Raw genomic sequence first — 21,604 nt, forward strand, 5'->3', positions numbered from 1 at the left:
GGAGTCACCTGTAAAAGCAAACAAACAACCGGGACAACTCAGGATCATAAAATGTGCTCGAGGGGGACTTCTCTGGCTGCCCAGTGGTTAAGACTTGTACTTCCACTATGGAGGTCAGGGAACCAAGATCCTCAGTTCTGTGTGGTGTGACAAAAAAAAAAAAAAAGGAGAAAAAAATAGTATTACATATTAAAAACAAAACAAAACCAAAACACTGCTTTGAGGTACATGGGGTAGAGATGGAGTTCTGCTTTTGATTGGGGGACAGCACCTTCTTGGTCACGGTCAGGAGTGTGGGCATCAGTCTGAGTGTGGTAGGGTATTGCTGCTGGTTCAACTCATGTTCTATCTAAGAGCAGAAATTACAGTCTCAGGATCCCAGCACAGCAGCTCAGGTTCATAGACTCAAAGCAGGGGGACAGCAGCATCTTTCTTACTTTTTTCTACCTTCATCCCTTTTTCCTTTCAGATGTTTATTAAACACTTAGGGAAACAGTGGAAACAGTGTCAGACTTTATTTTTGGGGGCTCCAAAATCACTGCAGATGGTGATTGCAGCCATGAAATTAAAAGACGCTTACTCCTTGGAAGAAAAGTTATGACCAACCTAGATAGCATATTCAAAAGCAGAGACATTACTTTGTTGACTAAGGTCTGTCTAGTCAAGGCTATGGTTTTTCCTGTGGTCATGTATGGATGTGAGAGTTGGACTGTGAAGAAGGCTGAGCGCCAAAGAATTGATGCTTTTGAACTGTGGTGTTGGAGAAGACTCTTGAGAGTCCCTTGGACTGCAAGGAGATCCAACCAGTCCATTCTGAAGGAGATCAGCCCTGGGATTTCTTTGGAAGCAATGATGCTAAAGCTGAAGCTCCAGTACTTTGGCCACCTCATGCAAAGAGTTGACTCCTTGGAAAAGACTCTGATGCAGGGAGGGGTTGGGGGCAGAAGGGGAAGGGGACGACCGAGGATGAGATGGCTGGATGGCATCACTGACTCGATGGACGCGAGTCTGAGTGAACTCCGGGAGTTGGTGATGGACAGGGAGGCCTGGCATGCTGCGATTCATGGGGTCACAAAGAGTCGGACACGACTGAGCTACTGAACTGAACTGAACTGAACTGAACACATCAGTTGGGCTTCCCAGGTGACGCTAGTGGTAAAGATGCTGTCTGCCAATGCAGGGGACCTAAGAGAAGCAGGTTTGGTCTCTAGGTTGGGAAGATCCCCTGGAGGAAGGCATGGCAACTCACTCCAGTATTCTTGTCTGGAGAATCCCATGGACAGAGGAGCCTGGCAGGCTACAGTCCATAGGGTGGAAAGAGTAGGACATGACTGAAGTGACTTGTGCACGCACACACACACACACACACACACACACACATCAGTTACTGTGTCTCTGAGAGCATGAGCATTTGGTTCACTTTCTTATCAAGTTTGATTCATCTCTGTGAATTAGTACCAGATACCTAACCAAGAGTAATCAGTGATCCCCATTGCCAAGAGCAACTCTGATTTGCTGTACTGCAGAACCTATAACATGTAAAACTAGGATTCCATCCAGCTATATGGAATCAGAATCTTTAGGGGTGGGCCTGCCCATGGGTGACAAATGATGCTGAGAATCAGGCAAGCATCTTCTCTGGGGCTCTTTCTGTGGTACCAGTGCCTCATCTCTGCTTCTTCAGTTGCCCTTAGTCTTTTGGGATCAGATCGAAGCCCCTCTCCTATACCAAGTCTTATGAGCATCTGTAACTCACATTACTCTGAGTGCTATTTCTGGACTTACATCCTCATTGCCCCTCCCAGATGAAGGATACTGCCTTGAGGATGAGCTGATCATTTAGCATTTCACCCTCCCAGGATCTTGCTTCCCACTCAACAGAAATGTAACAAATGGTTATTGCTGATGATAAAAATAACCGCACTACAGAGAAACCTCAAGGAGCAAAGATGTCTCCACTTTATTTCAGGATGGGAAGAAATAATTGTAAGGATAACAATGAATCAATGACATCAATAATGGTTAGTTTGTGCTGAACAAACTGTGTGCTAGACACTGGGCCAGCTGCTGCTGCTGCTGCTAAGTCATTTCAGTTGTGTCTGACTCTGTGCGACCCCAGAGACCACAGCCCACCAGGCTCCCCCATCCCTGGGGTTCTCCAGGCAAGAACACTGGAGTGGGTTGCCATTTCCTTCTCCAGTGCATGAAAGTGAAAGGTGAAAGTGAAGTTGCTCAGTCGTGTCCAACTCTTAGCAACCCCATGGACTGCAGCCTACCAGGCTCCTCTGTCCATAGCATTTTCCAGGCAAGAGTACTGGAGTGGGTTGCACAACCTCATAATCTAAACTATTCTCTATCTAGTCTTTACCTTCATCCTAAAATTCAGGAAATTCTATTTCCTGGTGGGAAATGCTCTTAGTAAACCTAGATTCCTTGAGTAACAGAGTGGTCCTTTTCAATCTCCCTGAACCTCAGTTTACATATTTGGAAAAATGGAATGACAAATCCTTGACTTTTCTCAAGGTTGTTGTGAGGATCAAATGTGACAAGGGCTCTATAAACATTTTAAGGAAGGCTAGACATAAAAGTGAAGAAGAAAAATATTATTTGTTTCTGGCGCAACACTAGAATTCCAAAAAAAATTGATTGTTTACTTTTCTGCTTCTGAATTGGATCATATTTATTTGCAACATTGCCACTTTACTGGTTAAATCTGGACTTATCTCAGAAACAGGTCATAAGTGAAACAGAGTTTGATTCAATGTAATATTGGAAGGCTGAAAAGCCCAGGGAAACTAAATTCAATAAGTATCGACCAAGATCCTTCATTTCTAGCTCACTTTGACAATAACCTTTATTTTTCAATTAATTAAACCAGCATTTCTCCTACTGAAATAACAGGCTGGACTTGGAAGGGCCTGGTGCTCAGCTCTTGCCTCTGCTTCCCTCTCCATGCTAGCTCTGAGTGCGCTCTTCCATCCTGGAATGGAAGGTGTCACCCACCCCACCTGGCAGGAAGGAGAATGTTCATCATGCTTCTGCAGCGTGATGGCCACAAAGGGAAAGAATTTCCCTGGGAAACAGCTTTTCTGTCTGGTGTAGTGTTGCCTAAACTCAGAGTTCAGGATGTGGCTCGTGGGAGATAAGCTTGAGGGTCCCCCAAAGAGAAATGGAGGCATATTAATTGAGTGGAAACAGGAAACCCTTTTGTCCCACTGATAATATGAGCACTAGTATTGGAGATGATTGATTTTTTTTGTTTTCTCTGGAGGTTTTTTTTTTTTTAACACTGATAATATTCCTGAGAATGGTAATCTATAAAGTGTTAATACCTCGGTGTCAATTTGTCTATTAGATGTCTTTTCTGACAGGAAGGAAGTTCTGGGTTCATAGAATTCATATTTACACATTCCAGGCTGTGCGTAAGGCCTTTTAACTGCAGCATCTGACTCTTCACCATGCCTCCGTATGGTCAAGAACTGAAGGTCAGAGGAGGACAGTAACTCCCACAGGTCACACAGTTGGCAGGTGGCAGTGATGTTTTGAGCACATATAAATGTGGCCTTTATTCTATTATTCCTCATAGTTGTATCAAACTGTATCAAATAAGGGAGAGTATAGCAGTAGTAATAGTAGTGTTAGTCGCTTATTCGTGTCCTATTCTATGCAACACCATGGACTGTAACCTGCCAGGCTCCTCTGTCCATGGGATTCTCGGCAAGAATACTGGAGTGGGTTGCCATTCCCCTCTCCAGGGTATCTTCCTGACCCAGAACCTGGGTCTCCAGCACAGTATACTCTCAGACGGTCTCTTTACAATCTGAGCCACCAGGGAAACCCAGAGGAGAGTATACTAATTCTGATTTATTGAAAGAGAGGAGGAACCCTGAATTCGCAGTGTCTTTTTTGTAGCACCCCAAAGTCCTCAATGGAAAGTATTATGATTGTACTGGTTTTAAAAATAGCACCAGTCCCCTTACACATTACTCTAACACACTTTTTGTGGCTCTGGGGTTTTTCCTTTGGGCTTGCTGTCCATGCAGTTCGCTAACTAGATAAAGCAGATTTCCTCTGCCACTGGTTGAAATATGGATTCTTCCTCCATCAGGGAAGGAGATTTCTAGGGGCATAGTTTTTACCTGGAAGATCTATAGCCATTAATTTGCCTGCTTCCCTGTTATCTCAGCTCCTTGCCTTCTCACCTTTTGCTTTTTCTCTTGATTCTGAGCTATGATGTTGAGTAGAAAGTAAGAAACTTGCCCACAGTTTCATTTGGCTCCTTTGCTGTGGATATTCTATTTTGCCCATATTTTCTGGCTAGAATGAATACACCTGGGTTCCTTTACAACTACATTTCTGTTCTCTGATATTGGAAAATATGCCACTCAGCCATTTTGCAGTCACAATTCCCAATCCATTGAGGAGAGATCTAACTATATTTTTGGTGATAATTTAACTCCAAGTTAATGCAATCAGTACTCGGTACAACTGAGTGTGATGCCATTAGAAGCTTTCCTCCCTTTGTAGGTTCACAGATTTAGCTTTTCTAAGCATGTGGTGTTGATGCCAATGAGATGATGCCCCTGAATCAAATACTACATTTGTTGATGCAATCATATATTTTTCTCCAGGACTCTTACAAAACCCACTTGATTTCCCCAGATCAATTTGATGCCTCAATGCTTAAGAAGAAAACTAATATCAAATGGAAGGTGCACAGCTTTGCTACTATATTCTTTGATGTTTTTGCTCTACTTTGTACTTTTCAAAATACTCACACTCATTTATGGAATACATTTCTAAAGTGATACAGGCTCTATTTGCTAGGGATTGAATATTTATGTCTCCTAAAACTCACATGTTGAAGCCCTCTCACCCCCAATGTGTATTTGGAGACAGAGCCTCAAAGTGGGACAGAGTAAAGAGACAAAGTAGGTAATTAAATAGTTAACCTCACTAGGGGATTCCAGGTGGTCCTAGTGCTAAAGAATCCAATCTGCTTGTCAATGCAGCAGACATGAGATGCAGGTTCTATTCCTGGGTTGGGAACATGTCCTGGAGGAGAAAATGGCAACCCACTCCAGTGTTTTTGCCTGGAGAATCCTGTGGACAGAGGAGCCTAGCAGGCTACAGTCCATAGGGTCACAGAGAGTCAACATGACTGAAGCAACCTAGTATATACTGCTAGGGGGTTGTAAGTAAAGAAAAAATTATGGGAGACCCTGTAAGTTAATGATCACTGAAGAAAGCAGGTTTGCTTAACCATAAAACCAAGCAGGATTGCTTAGTAACAAAAGCATTCAAAGGAAGTATGAGATATGCCCCAGGACAATAAAAGAATAACGGCATGAGACTCACATCCTGTCCAGTGAGCTCAGTAAGTTAATGGCCCTTAGGACATGCTCTCTACACACATAAAATAATAATAACTTATGGAAAGGTGACATTATACTGAAACCTGAGATGATTTGCTATTTTTAACATATATTACCACTTTTTAGCATATATTACCACTTTTGCGCCAGGACAATCCTGGCTTGACTATGTAGGGACAAGAGTAGCCTGGAAGCTTACAGTCCATGTGGTCCCAAAGACACGACTGAGCAACTAACACTTTCACTTTCACACACTATATAATAATAATGTAATTTACTGAATGAATGGATAGGGTTAATGAGATCTATTTCTGTATTCCACAGTCACACATACTCCCTCTAATCTTAGCCATGTTCCCCCAAATTTGGTCTTATTCTTGAAGAGTTATCAAAACAGAATCATTATCAATCACTAAGAATCAGCCCAGAATCTTCTTCTAGAAATGTGATTCAGACTTTGCTTTACTTAGAGTGGGTCATACAGGTTAGCAAGTACAGTCACGTGGAATACTTCCCTGTGTTTTTCTCAAGGAACAGACAGCCTTTTTGTGAAGAAATATAAATCAACATCCTCATTTCAAAAGTCTATGCACATCAATTCTACTTGATATATGTCTGCATACTCTTGGAGCCAAGCTATCTTTATGAACAAATATCAGCTCAAGTGAACACAGGATCTCAAAATAAAAAGTGATAAAAAGAACATAAAAATTTGATGGGCTTCAAGTAATAAACTGAATCCACAGTCCATAAACAGGTGCACATTCTATGGTGTTCCAAATTGACTTCTAAAGATTCTGTTAGTCACTCAGTCATGTCGGACTCTTTGCAACTCCATGGTCTGTTCATGGGATTCTCCAGGCAAGAATACTGGAGTGGGCTGCCATTCTCCATGAGCTCTTCCTGAACCAGGGATTAAACCCTGGTTTCCAGCATTGCTGGAAGATTCTTTACCATCTGAGGTACCAACGATTCTGTACACATGGACAAAACAAGGTCTTTTTCTAAAGGAGGCTTGGCAGGAATGTGGGGAACCCCCTTAAAAAGATGGGTTTTAGTAAGCCTGAGACTTTAACATATAATATTTTGTGCAAACTGAATCCTAAATTCATGTCTTTTGATGGAATGATTGAGATTTTTAAAATCAAAGCAATAGATACGAATTTAATGTATATCAAGTACTGTGCAGGGTGTAGACATGATTAAATCCTCAAATAATTTATAGTTTGCTTTTATTCAATAAAGTATGATGATCATGATTATGCAAATAAGTCAATCAAGATATAATTAAACAGTGGCAACAACAACATCAAGAGTGCCACAGGCTTTATGGAATAACCTGCCAACTAAGCTGGTCAGGCAGCAGCTGACTTATGGGAAGTATGTGCTTTCACAGTGCTCTGATCACTTCATGCCCAAACTGTTGGCAGACATCACTAATCAGCCACCAGACTTTATCCTGCTGGGCCAAGATATATCCCTCAAATCTTTCCCAATGCAGTGTTCTTGGCAGACAATTAGCTAGAGCTGGCTGGCAAGATGAAATCTATTTGTTAACCCTGTCTTATATTATTCCTCACATGATATGGTTTGGGTCCCCTGATCTTATTTATCACACTCTCAGATTCTTGGCAGATGGTCTGGATTTTTCTCATTTAACATCTATTTCAAGCTCCTTCTGGAAAGTCACTCTTTGTTGTAGAAACAAGAAAGTTGAATACTACTTAACCCAGACTCCCTTGCAGCTAGAGATCTGTATTTTAGTTCCACTTGAATTTGGAACAGAGGGGAGAGAGGCAGGGCTGGGCCAGAGTTCTGAGATCACAGCTCCTGAACATAGGGCTCCATGTTGCAGTGGTCAGCTATGCTGACCATGGCAGAGGTGGGCTGAGGCTAGGAGCCAAGAGTTTTTCCCAGAACCCCCTCCTAGAGCTTGTTCTTTAAGTCCTTCCAACTAGTTTGTAAGCCACCAAATGCCTGGCATCAAAATCTTTTTCTTTTAAATCTAATAAAATGCTCCTGTTGTCTATAACTGAACCCTAACCTATAGAGAATTTGTCCCTTAAAATAGCTATTAATATAAAGTCTGCCCTAAACCAAGTAGAATAGCTTTTTATTTTTGCCCTTATCCAGAAAATATATTTCTGTGAACAGATACTGATATCATGACAAGTACTGAAAAACTTCAGCCACAGATGTGGAGCTAAGAGTCTGACTTTGTACAATTCTCTCAATTCCTCTGAGCCTCAGGTTCCTCATCTGTGAAATGAGAGAAATGCCGGGCACTTCTATCTCTAGCAATCTTTACACTTGATAAAATTATTTTTTACCATGGCTCTTTAAATAGCTAGTTATCCATGAAATTTAAAAAATCTACTGATCATCTACTCTGCATCTTTCTTGCATAAAGTGGATTTTTTTTTTTTAGTAAATTATTGATCAATGGAGAGAGATGTGACCTGAAGTTACTTCTAAGATAAGCACCTTATAGGTTAAGGAAATTTGGGGGTTCCTATTTCCATTTTACAGATAAAGAAACTTAGGATCAGGAAGAAGAAATTACCTAAATTCAGATATCTATGGGATGACACTTGTTTCTTATTCTATAGACAGTATCATCCTCTCTTCATTATTTCATTTTTACCAAAGAGAAAGGGTGAAGAATATAATGCAAAATTGGGTGCTTATTCTTTGAACGGAATGAAGGAGGTAAACTAATGTTTACATTTTTATTTCTCAGCAAAGCTCATTTAGTACATGACCAGCTCCTGTGCCATGGTTCTCTGTGTCTTTTTGATACTTATTCAACTTAAAACATTTAACATTTCATGTCTATACATGTTTGCATGCATGCTAACTCACTTCAGTCATGTCCAACTCTTTGTGACACTATGGGCAGTAACTCGCCAGGCTCTTCTGTCCATGGGATTCTCCAGGCAAGAATACTGGAGTGGATTGCTGTGCCTCCCTTCAGGGGAGGGATGCAGGGATCAAACCTGCATCTCTTACGTCTCCTGCATTGGCAGGCAGGTTATTTACCATTAATGCCACCTCAGAAGCCCCTATACATGTTTATTCACGTCTAAATTTGATTGCAAACTTTTTGATAAGGATCTTATTTTTACATTTTCAGTGAACTTTGATGCATCTTGTATCAGAAAGGAATTCAATAAATGTTTGTTATTATTTACTTAAATTATACTTAAATGCAAATAAACTTTCACCTCCATAAGGAGTCAAGTGGATAAAAATTCAGGGTACTTTTTTTTAACGTCTGTTCTGACTCCATCATTATTATTATATAAAGTTGTTTTTGTTATTTTTCCTCACCTCATTTAATGTAATGTTCAAAATGTATATTCACTGTAGAAGAATAAAGCAACAGATTTAAAATATGAGAGAGAATTTAAAAATATAAAGATATGCATTATAATTTTTTTAGTCCATGTGGGTTTTAAATCAGATATTGAGCTTCCTAGTAGCAAAAGCAAGAAGTAAACCATGTTTGACCAAAAACACTGATTACTACATATAAATTTATAAGGTGCTTGAGATGAGAGGTTTTCTTAGAACTCAATGGAAAAGACCATGTAACAGAAGTCAGAATAACAGAAACAATTACAAAAATTTGCATAACATCTATAATATAGAAAATTCATTATCTACATTACAGTTCACCTAAGACACACAAAAATTCTGATGTATGTTTATGTTTACTAGTCGTGTTTCCATTTTTAAATGAAAGGAAGAGAAAGAGGAAGAAAGGATTGAAGAGAAAGAAGAGATGAGAGAGAAAGAGTGTGAGAGACTGAATCAGGTTTGTCTGGATTCAAAGCCCATGTTTTGCTGCTGAACCAGTCACCTCCTTGCCAACCAACATATGACCTGGAGCAGGTTGCTTACACTTTTCCCCATGACACTCATTGTTCGTGATCTTCAGATATGGAATAATGACCCTGTCTTTCCTGCTATAAAGGGTCATGGAGACAAATAATGAAATGCATGTGGAAGCCCTCTGAGGTACTATTATAGCTATTGAGAATCTGCTAATTGCACTACTAATAATATTAACAACTATTATTAAATTACCAAAAAGAACATAGAATTATCTAAAATCAATGGTTTAATTTGCACATGGTATAAGAGATATTGTTGATTATTCTCAAATTCTCATGGTGTTCTCTGATTTCTGGTCTCCTGTCCTTTCAGAGGTGTAGCCAGCATGGGATGAAAAAAGGAAGGGAGGAGTTTGCCTAGTGACTCTGTTAAGAGAATACTTGCAAAATATGTCTCAGTTTTATCTTCCGAGGAAATTAGGAGCCTAGTCTTGCCTTGGGGCAGGCTAGGATTATAGTTGTACATGTCATCGCCCTGTCACAAACAGCCAGTACCTGGGCCTGCGGTTGCCTTAGTAACCTTTCTCAGTAAGCATTTAAGGAAAGTGTCCTAATGTAAGTGTTGTAGAAGGAACCCATGTGACATTTACCAGACTAAGGAGATTCACTTTCATGGCCCAAAGGATATGCTAGGTGGGGTTCCTAATGGCCAGTGAATGTCTTCCTTAGAAGAACACTAGTCCAATGTGACATCTACAAAACCTACCACCATGCTCATTTCCATGGGTGCCTAATGGAGAAATGCATGGAAAATAAAGATTTCTACAAAATTCAAAGGGCAAAAGAAACCCAGTGTACTATCTAACAACATCACACTACTGAGTAAGCCAAGAAATTTACAAATTCCTCTGGAGGCAAGAATAAGGACAGACTTTTTATGTCTAACTCTATAATAAAAACTGATGAAGAAGACACAGGAAGTGCAGTTTCCTTTTAAGAAGATCTCTGTGAATCTATCAACTAAATTGAGAGAGAAAGGAAGATTTTTAGACTAATCATCTGTTTCCCTTGCTTTCACAATGTTTTATTGACATCATAGGTTGTTAGGGTTAAAAGCAGGGAGGCTTGTTTCCAGGCAACCATTCAGAGAACAAGGATGATGGCAGCTCTTTTATCTTTAATCTGTGATTTTAAAGGTTTCCCTGGGGATCATTATTCCAACAGCAGGAAGGGGAAATTGTGAAGGAACCCTCAGGAAGAATTTATGGCTGTGTTTAGAAGTGACCTCATCCATTTCTGTTCTCATTTATTGGCTGAAATTCAGGCACATGGCCAAATCTAAAGGCAAGGCAGGTTGGGAAATGTAGTCTAGCTGTGCATTAAGAAAAGGGAAAGAAGATGGAAATGGATTTTTCTCTGACACCTTAGGTTTCTTGCTACTAATATAATCTTAATTTTTTGGTAATTAAACTTCTCTCCTCACTTTAGGGATTGTCCTAGAGGTTTGACATTCCTTTGAAATGACACTTTAGAATAAATATTTTTTGTAAAGGACTCATCTATATTCATGCAAGATTTTCTGGATATTTGTAGATTTCTTAAGCCCACTATTTAATCATATAATTTTTCGATGGCAACTTAGGATCAGGGACCAATCATTTCCTAAATGCCACTTCTTTGCAGAATTAAGCAGCAGCATCTTAGCAGTTTATTATAAGACCACTTCAATAAAGCTATTTTGAAGACAGGCACACCTCTAAAGTAATCTAAGCCAAATTAGCTGATACCTGCAGCTAACAAGAAGGATAAGAGTACTCAGTCCTGCTCTATGTCTCTGACATCACACGGCGTCTGGAAGAGGCATGTTGATTTTCACCAGCATGAATATCAGCAATTGCAGACACCATATTAGAGGAGGAAAGTGATGGACAAGTGCAGCCTATAAAGAGATTGACATTGCTGGGCACGGTGCTGAGGATTAATCCTTCAAAGCTGTGGGATGCCAAGCAAAACCGAAATCCAACCATCATGGAGCACGTTAAAATCAGTAGGTCTATACAAATCTCTAAATGATTACTTTGAGCAGAGGGGAAGTGTTCCATTTACTACCTGCTGTAGAGAGTTTAGTTGTTAACACTGAAGACGGAAGAAAAGTTTAAAATAAGCTATTTTTAGTATGCTTTAAGACCATTATTCAAGAATAACATGAGGGGATAGTTATAAAACCAAATGGATGACATGCTCCATTTCTTGTCTTCTGACAATAAATGGCCAAAGTGACTTCTGTACTTGGAAGTAATTCTATTTAGCAGTGTGTGTTCACTGTCTTCTCTTATTACAACAAACATCCAATAATGGTGCACACTTAGGGTTTAACTTGTTTCAGACAATGACTTTTAGGTTTCTCTACAGATGAGCACAGGTTAGGTTTGATCATTGGTTCCATAATGCTCAGTGCTCAGACTGTATCTGAAAGAAAGAGTATGGATAGCAACTGTTAAAAACTAGTATAAACTTATTCAAAAGGAGATTAATTAATAAAATTCTTTGTCCTCTTTTTTTCTCAGACTTTGTCTTCTTCCTCCACCTGGCAAATTCCTAGTCATCCCTCATAACCCACGATGCTGTCTCTCTGAAGCTCTTCCCAATTCCAGGAAAAAGAGTATGCTGCTTTGTCTTTTGTTTTTATCACACTAATTTCATCACATTTTATAATGTATCTCTTCCCATCTTGAATTCTTTAGGAAGGAAACCATGTCATTAATGGAATCAGCATATGCCTGTTAAAAACAGGGTCTTCAACCAGACAGCCTTTTATCAAACACTGGTTCCACAGCTGTGCCACCATGAGTATAATCCTTAGTGTCATCTGTAAAATGAGGAAAATGAGAATACCTACTTTGTTGTGGCATTGAAAGCATTAAATGAGATAGTAATATACAAAATGCTTTGAATAGTACCAGGTTCAGTTAAACGTTTGCGATTATTTCTTTTAATATCACCATGTCTTTAATGTCAAGCATAAAGTAAATGTACTCTGATTGTGTCTAAAAAAAGAAATTCTATAACAATTAAATACTCTAAGGTATTTACTTTTGCATGGTTCTTCAAAAGTTGTGAGGAAATGGGAACACATATGTGTTCAGGAACTGAGCTTGAATGCCCACTTATCCCAAATCCTAGTTTCTTCAATAAGCTTCTACTTTATCTTATAAGAAATCAAGAGTATTTGTAAACATATTTATATTATACGGAGTTCTAAAAGAGAACTGTGGCTGTGGTTGGCTAGATTTATATTAGATGACTTTCTTCAGAAACATTTTGACAAAATTAGGTATAACGTAGGAAGCAATAAAGAATCTGCTCTTCTCATTCACCTTCCATTAACGGGCCCTTCTGTGGAGATATTAGGTGCTAATTCCTGTTTTGCCTCCTATGTGCACATGTCTGACAGTGAATTTTTATCCATAAAAATTTTTTGCCATCTGAACAGGGAGTGAGAAATCAGGTATATGTGCAGGGCATGGGGATTCATGCAAAGCAATGTCCATGTCCTGAGAACTCCATCTAGCAGAGGTTATAATCCACTGAAACTCTGATCGAAATGCATTCATTCATTCAACTAGTACTGAGAACTACGACATTATGGCATAATTTTAGGGGCTAGGAATCCAGTGGTGAATAACTTATGAGTATAAACAACAGACAGACCATAAGCAAAATAAAGTCCATTGGAAAATAATGATGGACTGTGGGGATAAATGAAACAGAAAAGGGGGTCAGATAAGGTAGGAGGCATGCAATTTCAAATGGGAGGATCAGGAAAGGCCCCATGGAGGCTTCTGAGATTTCTGATCATGTGTGCAATGGACTGAATAATTATAACGTTGTCCCCGCCTCCAGTTTATATGTCAAAACTGTAACCCCAGTTTGATAGTATTTTAATATGGGCCTTTAGGAATAATTAGGTCATGAGGGTAGAACCCTCCTGAGTGAGACTGACGTAAGAAGAGGGCAGAAAGCCAGTTGGCTTTTTCCCACCACGTAAGGATACACTGAGAAGTTGTCAGTGTGCAACCTAAAAAGGGGTTCTTACCAGAACCTGACCCTGCTGGCACCCTAATTTCAGAATTCAGCCTCCAGAACTGTAAGAAGTGTTTGTAGTTTAAGTCACCCAGTCTATGGTAATTTGTTGTAGTGGCCGAATGGACTAAGACAATGCTTATGAAACACATATATGGAAGAGCTTTTGTCTTTTGGAAAATAGAGTCTGTTCTTTTATGGTGTAACTTATTTCATGGAAAAGAAATGTTTTAAAACATTTGCCTATCTAATACACTTTGAATACTGAGGAAAATTTTTTCATTGCTTTTCCCCTGTATAAATAGCAATGGATTTCTCAGGCAAAGATAGAGCTCAAGAAAAAATAAAATAGAATTTTAAGAGGTCAGTAAAACTTAAGGTTATATTTATTAGCTTTCAATAACAATTCCCAAGACAAATCACAAATTTCAAAATAACAAATTGGCTTAACGTTTGGGATCATTTAATAAACAAAAGGAATATTTTCTTAAAATTCTCTGATAGCTCAAATTAAAAATAACTTAAAGGTATTCAGCTCCATCAAGGCTCTGTCTCCATGTTGTACCACAGATGATGCAAAATTCTCTTTGTGCATAAAGACTCAATTTCTGGGACTTTGGAAGACACTTAGGGTTTTGAGAAATTAATACATTTATCTCCAGTGAAAATAAAAGAGTCCTCAAACTCATCAGAAGCAACAATTCAAATTATTACTGAATATGAGCATAAAATGCACATTTGGAATGTGCATGGAGTATTTTAAAAGATGGAAATTGATTTCAATAACTCAGATTTACATTCAATTCAGTTCAGTTCAGTCGCTCAGTCGTGTCCAACTCTTTGCGACCCCATGAATCGCAGCACATCAGGCCTCCCTGTCCATCACCAACTCCCGGAGTTCACTCAGACTCACATCCATCGAGTCAGTGATGCCATCCAGCCATCTCATCCTCTGTCGTCCCCTTCTCCTCCTGCCCCCAGTCCCTCCCAGCAGCAGAGTCTTTTCCAATGAGCCAACTCTTCGCATAAGGTGGCCAAAGTGCTTCATAAACTTAAGCTGCCTTGCAAGTGCTTGGGTGCCTGTTAGAAGTACAAAGTGTCAAGTCTGGTCCCAAGATGTGAATGTGAAAACAGAACCAGAGAATCTGCATGAGAATCAAGCACCCTGGATATTTGGGTCTCAGGGATCCCCAGGAGGGAAACAGTGGTTCTGGATGCAATGAAAACAAAGAAACAAAAATCCACTTCTACTAAGGAAATATTAAAGCACTGTACACACATTCCTGAATATTTTCACACACTTTGATTAGTGGCTCAGCAGTAAAGAATCTGCCTGCAATTCAGGAGATGGGGATTCGATCCCTGGGTCAGGCAGATTTCCTGGAGGAGGGCATGGAAACCCAATCCAGTGTTCTTGCTTGGAAAGTCCCATGGACAAAGGAGCCTGGTAGGCTGTGGTCCATGGGGTTGCAAAGTGCTGGACACTACTTAAGTGGCTGAGCATGCACACAATTTTATACGTAATGATCCTTGTGCGCTTTGACTCATACAACTCGCACTTTCTATTTGGAAATTATCAACATATCGGTGTAAGGCAAAAGTATTCCGTTCTCACCTTTCTGTCTTCCCTAAAACATCCTGGCATCACTGGATCCTCACTTCTTTCCTTGGGGAGAAAAGACTTAACTGATGGGTAAATATGAAAAGGATTAACTTCCCTGTTCTGCTTAATTTCTCTCCGTTTTCACTCTGGAAGCAAACTGCCCAGTGAGAGCAGGTCTCTCCTGTGCTCCTCCAAGCCTAAGTCTCCCCAGGCAGCACCACCCTACCCATGTGCGAAGGTCCATCCGGGGCAGTAATGCCTCTCATGGAGAGGTTCCCTAATTCTGGACCAGTCAGCAGGACCACGTGGCTCTCATACCACGCTGCAGCCTCTGACCTGGTTTCTATCATTAACAGACCACACGAACACACCACACTCCCACTTCTTTATATTAGTGCTTATTCCTTTAGAACAAGGTGTGGGTAAGAGGGGGTGATGCTTATCCTGCTCCTTTCAGAACCTTGAGAGTCAGAGTCAGAAGGGCTGTTGCCAGATACACATGTCAACATCACAGTAGCAATATTGGTCGTTGACACAAAGATTGAAACCAACAAGCCATGTCTGTACCATTTTATTTAAAAACAAGCCTACAGTGTTGTATTTCTTTTATCATTTTATTTATTCCATACTATAAAAAGAAAGAAACTGAAGGTAAAAATTCATACTATCCAAATCACACGTTGAGGTGTTGAAAAATACTTAAAAATTTATAGGCAGCAATAACACAGGTTTATGACTAACTCTCAGTCTCAGCTTTAGGATGTTTACCCAAATCTCTAAAGTGTCATTCAACTCATCTATTATCTATCCGATCTGCACTTACAACAGGCATAAACATTTAGTTAGAATATACTGACAGAACAATATTAGAAAGTCATTTCATTTCTCTTTCAGTTTCTTCATCTGTAAATATTTTTCTTCTCTTCATATATATTTTAGGAGTTTTTTTAAATTTTATTTTGTGGCCTCACTGTACAGCATGTGGGATCCTACTTCCTAGACCAGAAATCAAGTCCATGCACCCTGCATTGAAAGCATGGTGTTTTAACCACTGGACTGCCAGGCAAGTCTCTTCTCTTTGCAAATTTGTGGCAAAAATATAATGGGAGTACCTATCATAGTGATTTATAAGTAATAAAAATCATTACGAATTATTATTACTTTTGTGAATTAGTATTCCTATTACTCAGGAATTTGATTTTTCTTTTTTTCTCAAGGAATCAGGTAACTCTGCTCTATGTATGCAGTGTGTTCGGTCATATCTGACTCTTTGCAACCCCAGAATGTAGCCCGCAAGACTCCTCTGTTCATGGGATTCTCCAGGCAAGAATACTGGAATGGGTTGCCATTCCCTTCTCCAGGGGATTTTACTAATCCAGGATCAAACTCTCATCTCCTGTCTCCTGCATTGACAAGCAGGTTCTTTACAACCAGCGCTGCCTGGAAAGCCTAAGGAAATCCTAGGTGCCCTGGGACAGGTGCTCTATACGCTGTGCTGTGCTTAGTCACTCAGTCATGTCTGACTCTTTGCAACCCCATGGACTGTAGCCCACCAGGCTCCTCTGTTCATGGGGATTCTCCAGGCAAGGATACTGGAGTGGGTTGCCATGCCCTCCTCCAGGGGATCTTCCCAACCCAGGGATCCAACCCAGGTCTCCCGCCTTGTAGGCAGATTCTTTACTAGCTGAGCTAACTGGGAAGCCTGCTCTATATGCTATGGACAATAAAAACAACAAATAAACATAAATTCATGTTTCCTGTGCTCAAGAAGCTTTTACTTAAAAGAAGAGATGCAGGAAACAGTGGAAGCAGAAAAAAAGAGAGATAGAATAGGAGAGTGGATTTTGTGCAGTAAGAGTTATAAGGAAAGAGGAGATTAAAGACATGAGAGGAGAATGGGTTCGATACATATAAAGAAATCCTAGACTTGCATGGATGGAAGGGGCAGGCAGGTAATTTCAGGAAGGCAGACACATGGGCAGAATCAGACAGGAGCAAACATGCTGTGAGTGCCCCAGTAGTCAAGCAAGATGAGTTCCTGTCCCTTGGCAAGCAGCTCACCAAGCACTGTTCTTCTCTTCAAGGTAACAGGATGCATACCAACCTTTCAATTACGATTTTTGATAAGAATCAAAATATGATCTCTGTAAAAATGTCTCTTTGGATTATCTTTAGCCAACTTTTCTAGCTTTCGAAGGAAAAGCAGAGCTAATATGGACCAACTGGTAGTGAGACAGGACAAGAGCAAGTCCAATTTTAAGGTTCAGAATTCTCTCCTACAAAGTACACTTGTCATCAAGTTAGAAAATGTTCGGGGAAGATTATTTTAATTAGGAGGCATAGTACATAAACGGGCTTCCCCAGTGACTCAGTGGTAAAGAATCCACTTGCAATGCAGGAGACACAAGAGACATGGGTTCCATCCCTGGGTGAGGAACATCCCCTGGAGGAGGGAATGGCAACCCACTCCAGTGTTCTTGCCTGGAGAATCCCAGGGACAGAGGAGCCTGGTGGGCTGCCGTCCATGCGATCGCACAGAGTCCGACTCAACTGAAGGACGAGTGCAAGCACAAGCACAAGCATTACAGAAATATTCTCTAGCCTCCGAAGGGCTCCAGGGGAGACAGAAATCTCTCATTTACTTTGTTTCAACTTTAAGTAACCTTATTTAATCAAAGAGACAAAGTGGAGAAGGAAATAAGAATGCCATTAACTTTGTTATACCTCTCTACCTGGGATTTGCTTTTACTCTTTTCCAGCATAGTGATGAAGATAGTCAGCACTCATCCACATTTTGGAGAAAGTACACAAAGAAGGAAATCGGTCCTGAATATTCATTGGAAAGGCTGATGCTGAAGCTGAAACTGCAATACTTTGGCCAGCTGATGCAAAGAATTGACTCATTGGAAAAGACCCTGACGCTGGCAGAGATTGAAGGCAGGAGGAGAAGGGGACAAGAGAATGAGATGGTTGGATGGCATCGCTGACTCCATGGACATGAGTTTGAGTAAGCTCTGAGGGTTGGTGATGGACAGGGAAGCCTGGCATGCTGCAGTCCGTGGGGTCGCAAAGAGTCTGAACAGAACTGAACTGATGCAAAGAAGCAAAGCAAGGAGAGGACGGCTAATTAGTCAATCCCTATCCTACATCCTTGTGTATATCTGGAATTGTACTCCAGCCAATAATGGTACCTCTGTGCCTTTACATCCCAGACTGAAGAAGATAGCACTGCGAGGAAGCACCACTAATGACATCATTTATAATGAAATGAGTGAAAGTTCTTTAAAAGGAGGTGACATGGTATAGATGGCACGGCATAAGATCTCAAGCAATTCCTTTTCACTTCAAAATCTCCCTCCGTTCCTAGCCTGAGGAAATTCTTTTAAAGGAGCTGACAGAATTTCCTTAAATAATTATTCCAGCACTTAAACTGTTCCCTAAAGAACAGTCCTTCTGGAATTGTAGTAGGGTGAGATTTGTTTCAAGCAAACGTTTTTAGACTCACCTTAGATAGCCACTGGCAAGAATGGTTCTTATTGTTGTAAGATGTGTGCATCTGAAATATATTAGCTAGGCAGGTCAATTCAGAGGTTTACAAAGATTTTGCAACTACAGAATTTCTTTGCTGATTCTGCATCTTCATTGAATATACCTAAAAAAATACCAACAAAATGCTAAGCTATTCGTTCATTTTATCACTGATGTATTCTAGGAGAGATATATAACAATACTAAACCCAGTGTACTATTCTGATCATTATATTTTCGTCTAAAATCTTGTTAGGGACCTACATCTTATGTACAAATTTGTAATGGAGATATATTTTCTAAAAGATTTTAGCTTTGCAACCTTTGTTGTCATAAAGGAAGGCATTTGAGTCATTCCCCCTGTCTCTGTGAACATTTTCAATAACAGAAAGGAGTTAATTCTGCTTTTCACTCAGGTGATGTTTAAAAGGCTCTGCTAATTTCTCCTTCAATGCACCAGTGATATTTAGGAATTGCTGAATATAGTGAAGACAGATGTGGGATTTGGGTGTTTGTTCAGGTGCTTCTGGTTTCTAATTAGTTTATCATTATCCATTTCCCCTGTAATTTGTTTAAATTTGGAATCACATCACCAATATATCTCATTGCTGCCAGGTCTTCAATATTCTCCTGTTTATTCATTGGAGAGTTTCTGTTACCAAGTCATTAATAACCATGAATTTACTGAGATATAAAGTCACTCACGTACTTAGTTCTATTCAAATAGATGTCTGGAAAAGCACTTATTCCAAATATACTACCTTGACCTTTCTAATCCAGGAACCTTAGAGTATTTCTTCAGTTGTAGAAACTTAGGGGAAAAAAGGCTTCCCTGGTGGCTCAGATGGTAAAGAACCTGCCTGCCCATGCAGGAGATGTGGGTTTTCAATCCCTGGGTGGGGAAGATGCCCTGGAGGGCATGGCACTCCACTCCAGTATTCTTGCCTGGAGAAGCCCATGGGCAGAGGAACCTGGTGGGCTACCATCCATAGGGTCACAAAGAGTCAGACACAACTGAAGTGACTTAGCACAGAGGAAAGAAAGAAAAACAACCTAGCACTTACAAGGAAGGTTGGAGAGAAAAAAACATATGAGTTCTAGCTTCTGAAGTCTGTGGTTGCTCACAAATGAGACAAGTTCCTTAGACCCTTTGAACAAATTTTTTCACCTATAAAAGTGGTTATTGAAAATAACCTATGCAATATCTGATATGTGGTAGAACCCAGTCTAATATTAATTGCAACACAAAGTATTCAGAATCAGCATAAGGAAAATTATGTTCTTAGTAGTTCTGCTCTCAATGTTTAGGAGGCCTTCTACCAGAAGGGAGAATGAAGCAGTCATTAAAAAATCTTTTGTTAAGAAGGGAGAATGAAGCAGTCATTAAAAAATCTGAGTTACAAAAGGGTATATGCCTTGTCTCAAAATTATTCCATGATTCAAAACCACTCTATGATTTTGAAGATCTATGAAGTTGACATTTTGATTACCTTGATCTTATGGATGAGGAAACTGAGGTTCAAGAACTTTGGTGACTTGCATAGAGCACACAGCCAGCATGTTTCAGGGGTAGCATTTGACCAGTGTGTGTCTATTTTCAAGATTCAGTGTCTCCTAGACTCAGTATGTCCTGCCCCTATAACCAAGTTCTACCATTAAGTCACAAAGGAACTCTGTGGAGCTTATTCTTCATGACCTGTAATAGGGAGTTTGACTGAATGGGATTTCATATTTGCCTACTCACAGTATCTCTGAGCGTTGGTCCCAGACTTTGTCACATACACAGAATATCCCACATTTCTACTTTAGATGGACACGGGCATACCTCTCAAAAGAGACATTATGTTCCCTCCCTACTATGTAAATGTGTCTCAGTAAAATGCATATATTAGTCATGCTCAGGAAATATTTATTAGTAATAGTCATAATTTTATGTATTCTATTTTTTCTCCTCAGTGCATACAGGCCCAGGAATCACTTCATCTAGGGAAAAAAGGTTTTGTTTTTTTTTTTTCAATAAATAATCTTATGCCCACTAAATGCCAGTCTTGATGGTTCAAAACAGTCACGATGACAGATAAGAGGTGGAAACCATTTCATAAAGGAAGTGCATCTTGATTGACAAGAAAGCAGAACAGAAAGAGCGTCATCAAGCCACAGTGAGAACTTATCTGTCGGTAATTATGAATCGTAATGTTAGATTACAAGGCATTAGCAATTCAGCCCTAAGACAGGGCTTCGTAACATTAAGTTCGCTAACATGGTCTTTAGTGTCCACCTTCAGAAGGCCCCCTAGTCAACAGTGCATGCTGGCAGTGCCGTGAGCACAGTGCGGAGAGCCCTGGGCAATCCTGCGTTACAGCAGGGCAGGCAACCTTGTGCTATCACTTCGAAAACCAATTTGATCTTAAATACATAGCTGCTGCTGCTGCTGCTGCTAAGTCACTTCAGTCATGTCCGACTCTGTGCGACCCCATAGACGGCAGCCCACCAGGCTCCCCCGTCCCTGGAATTCTCCAGGCAAGAACACTGGAGTGGGTTGCCATTTCCTTCTCCAAGGCATGAAAGTGAAAAGTGAAAGTGAAGTTGCTCAGTTGTGTCTGACTCTTAGTGACCCCATAGACTGCAGCCCACCAGGCTCCTCCGTCCATGGGATTTTCCAGGCAAGAGTACTGGAGTGGGGTGCCATTGCCTTCTCCAAATACATAGCAAGATACTCCAAACAGTCCATTGTCTTGTTCCAATCATTTTTCTTCTAAGATCCTATCCTAAGAAAATAATTCAAAATATGTAAGTAATTTCACTCCCAAGGATTTTATTACAGAATTTTTCAAATACTGGACAAAATGCAAATAATTTGCATGTCCTCAAATCAGGGTAAGTAAATTATGTTACACACATTTATAGACTATAATGTAGGTATTAAAATATTTATGAAAGATCTATAATCTAATAAAACAAATTCTGCTCCATTGTTGAATTTAAAGCTACATCAAATTTTTTACATGCAGTATTATTAAGTTTAAAGAAACAAATCTATGTGTATAAAAATCTGAAAGTAAATAGGTAAAAATATTACCAATGGTTATTCTTTAAATGGTGAGATTATTGGCATTTTATTCATATTTTTTCTTTTTGTATATTTATAAACTTCTTATAGAGATTGTTTATTACTTTTGT

The 21,604-nt window shown here is 39.9% G+C and overlaps 1 protein-coding gene and 1 long non-coding RNA gene across 2 annotated transcripts in view; both read right to left on the bottom strand.

The window, feature by feature from the left end:
- Window positions 1-21,604, bottom strand: part of KCNIP4 (potassium voltage-gated channel interacting protein 4) — a 574,348-nt gene that overhangs the window by 214,427 nt on the left and 338,317 nt on the right. The window lies entirely within an intron of this gene.
- On the bottom strand, window positions 17,366-19,454 carry LOC120861978. Its single transcript, XR_005720669.1, has 3 exons — window positions 19,440-19,454; window positions 19,186-19,191; window positions 17,366-17,442 (listed from the first exon to the last, which is right to left on the bottom strand). It is a non-coding gene; the product is annotated as an uncharacterized LOC120861978 (long non-coding RNA).

The sequence above is a fragment of the Oryx dammah genome, unplaced genomic scaffold (assembly GCF_014754425.2).
Source record: "Oryx dammah isolate SB20612 unplaced genomic scaffold, SCBI_Odam_1.1 HiC_scaffold_3, whole genome shotgun sequence".
Classification (NCBI taxonomy): Eukaryota; Metazoa; Chordata; class Mammalia; order Artiodactyla; family Bovidae; genus Oryx; species Oryx dammah.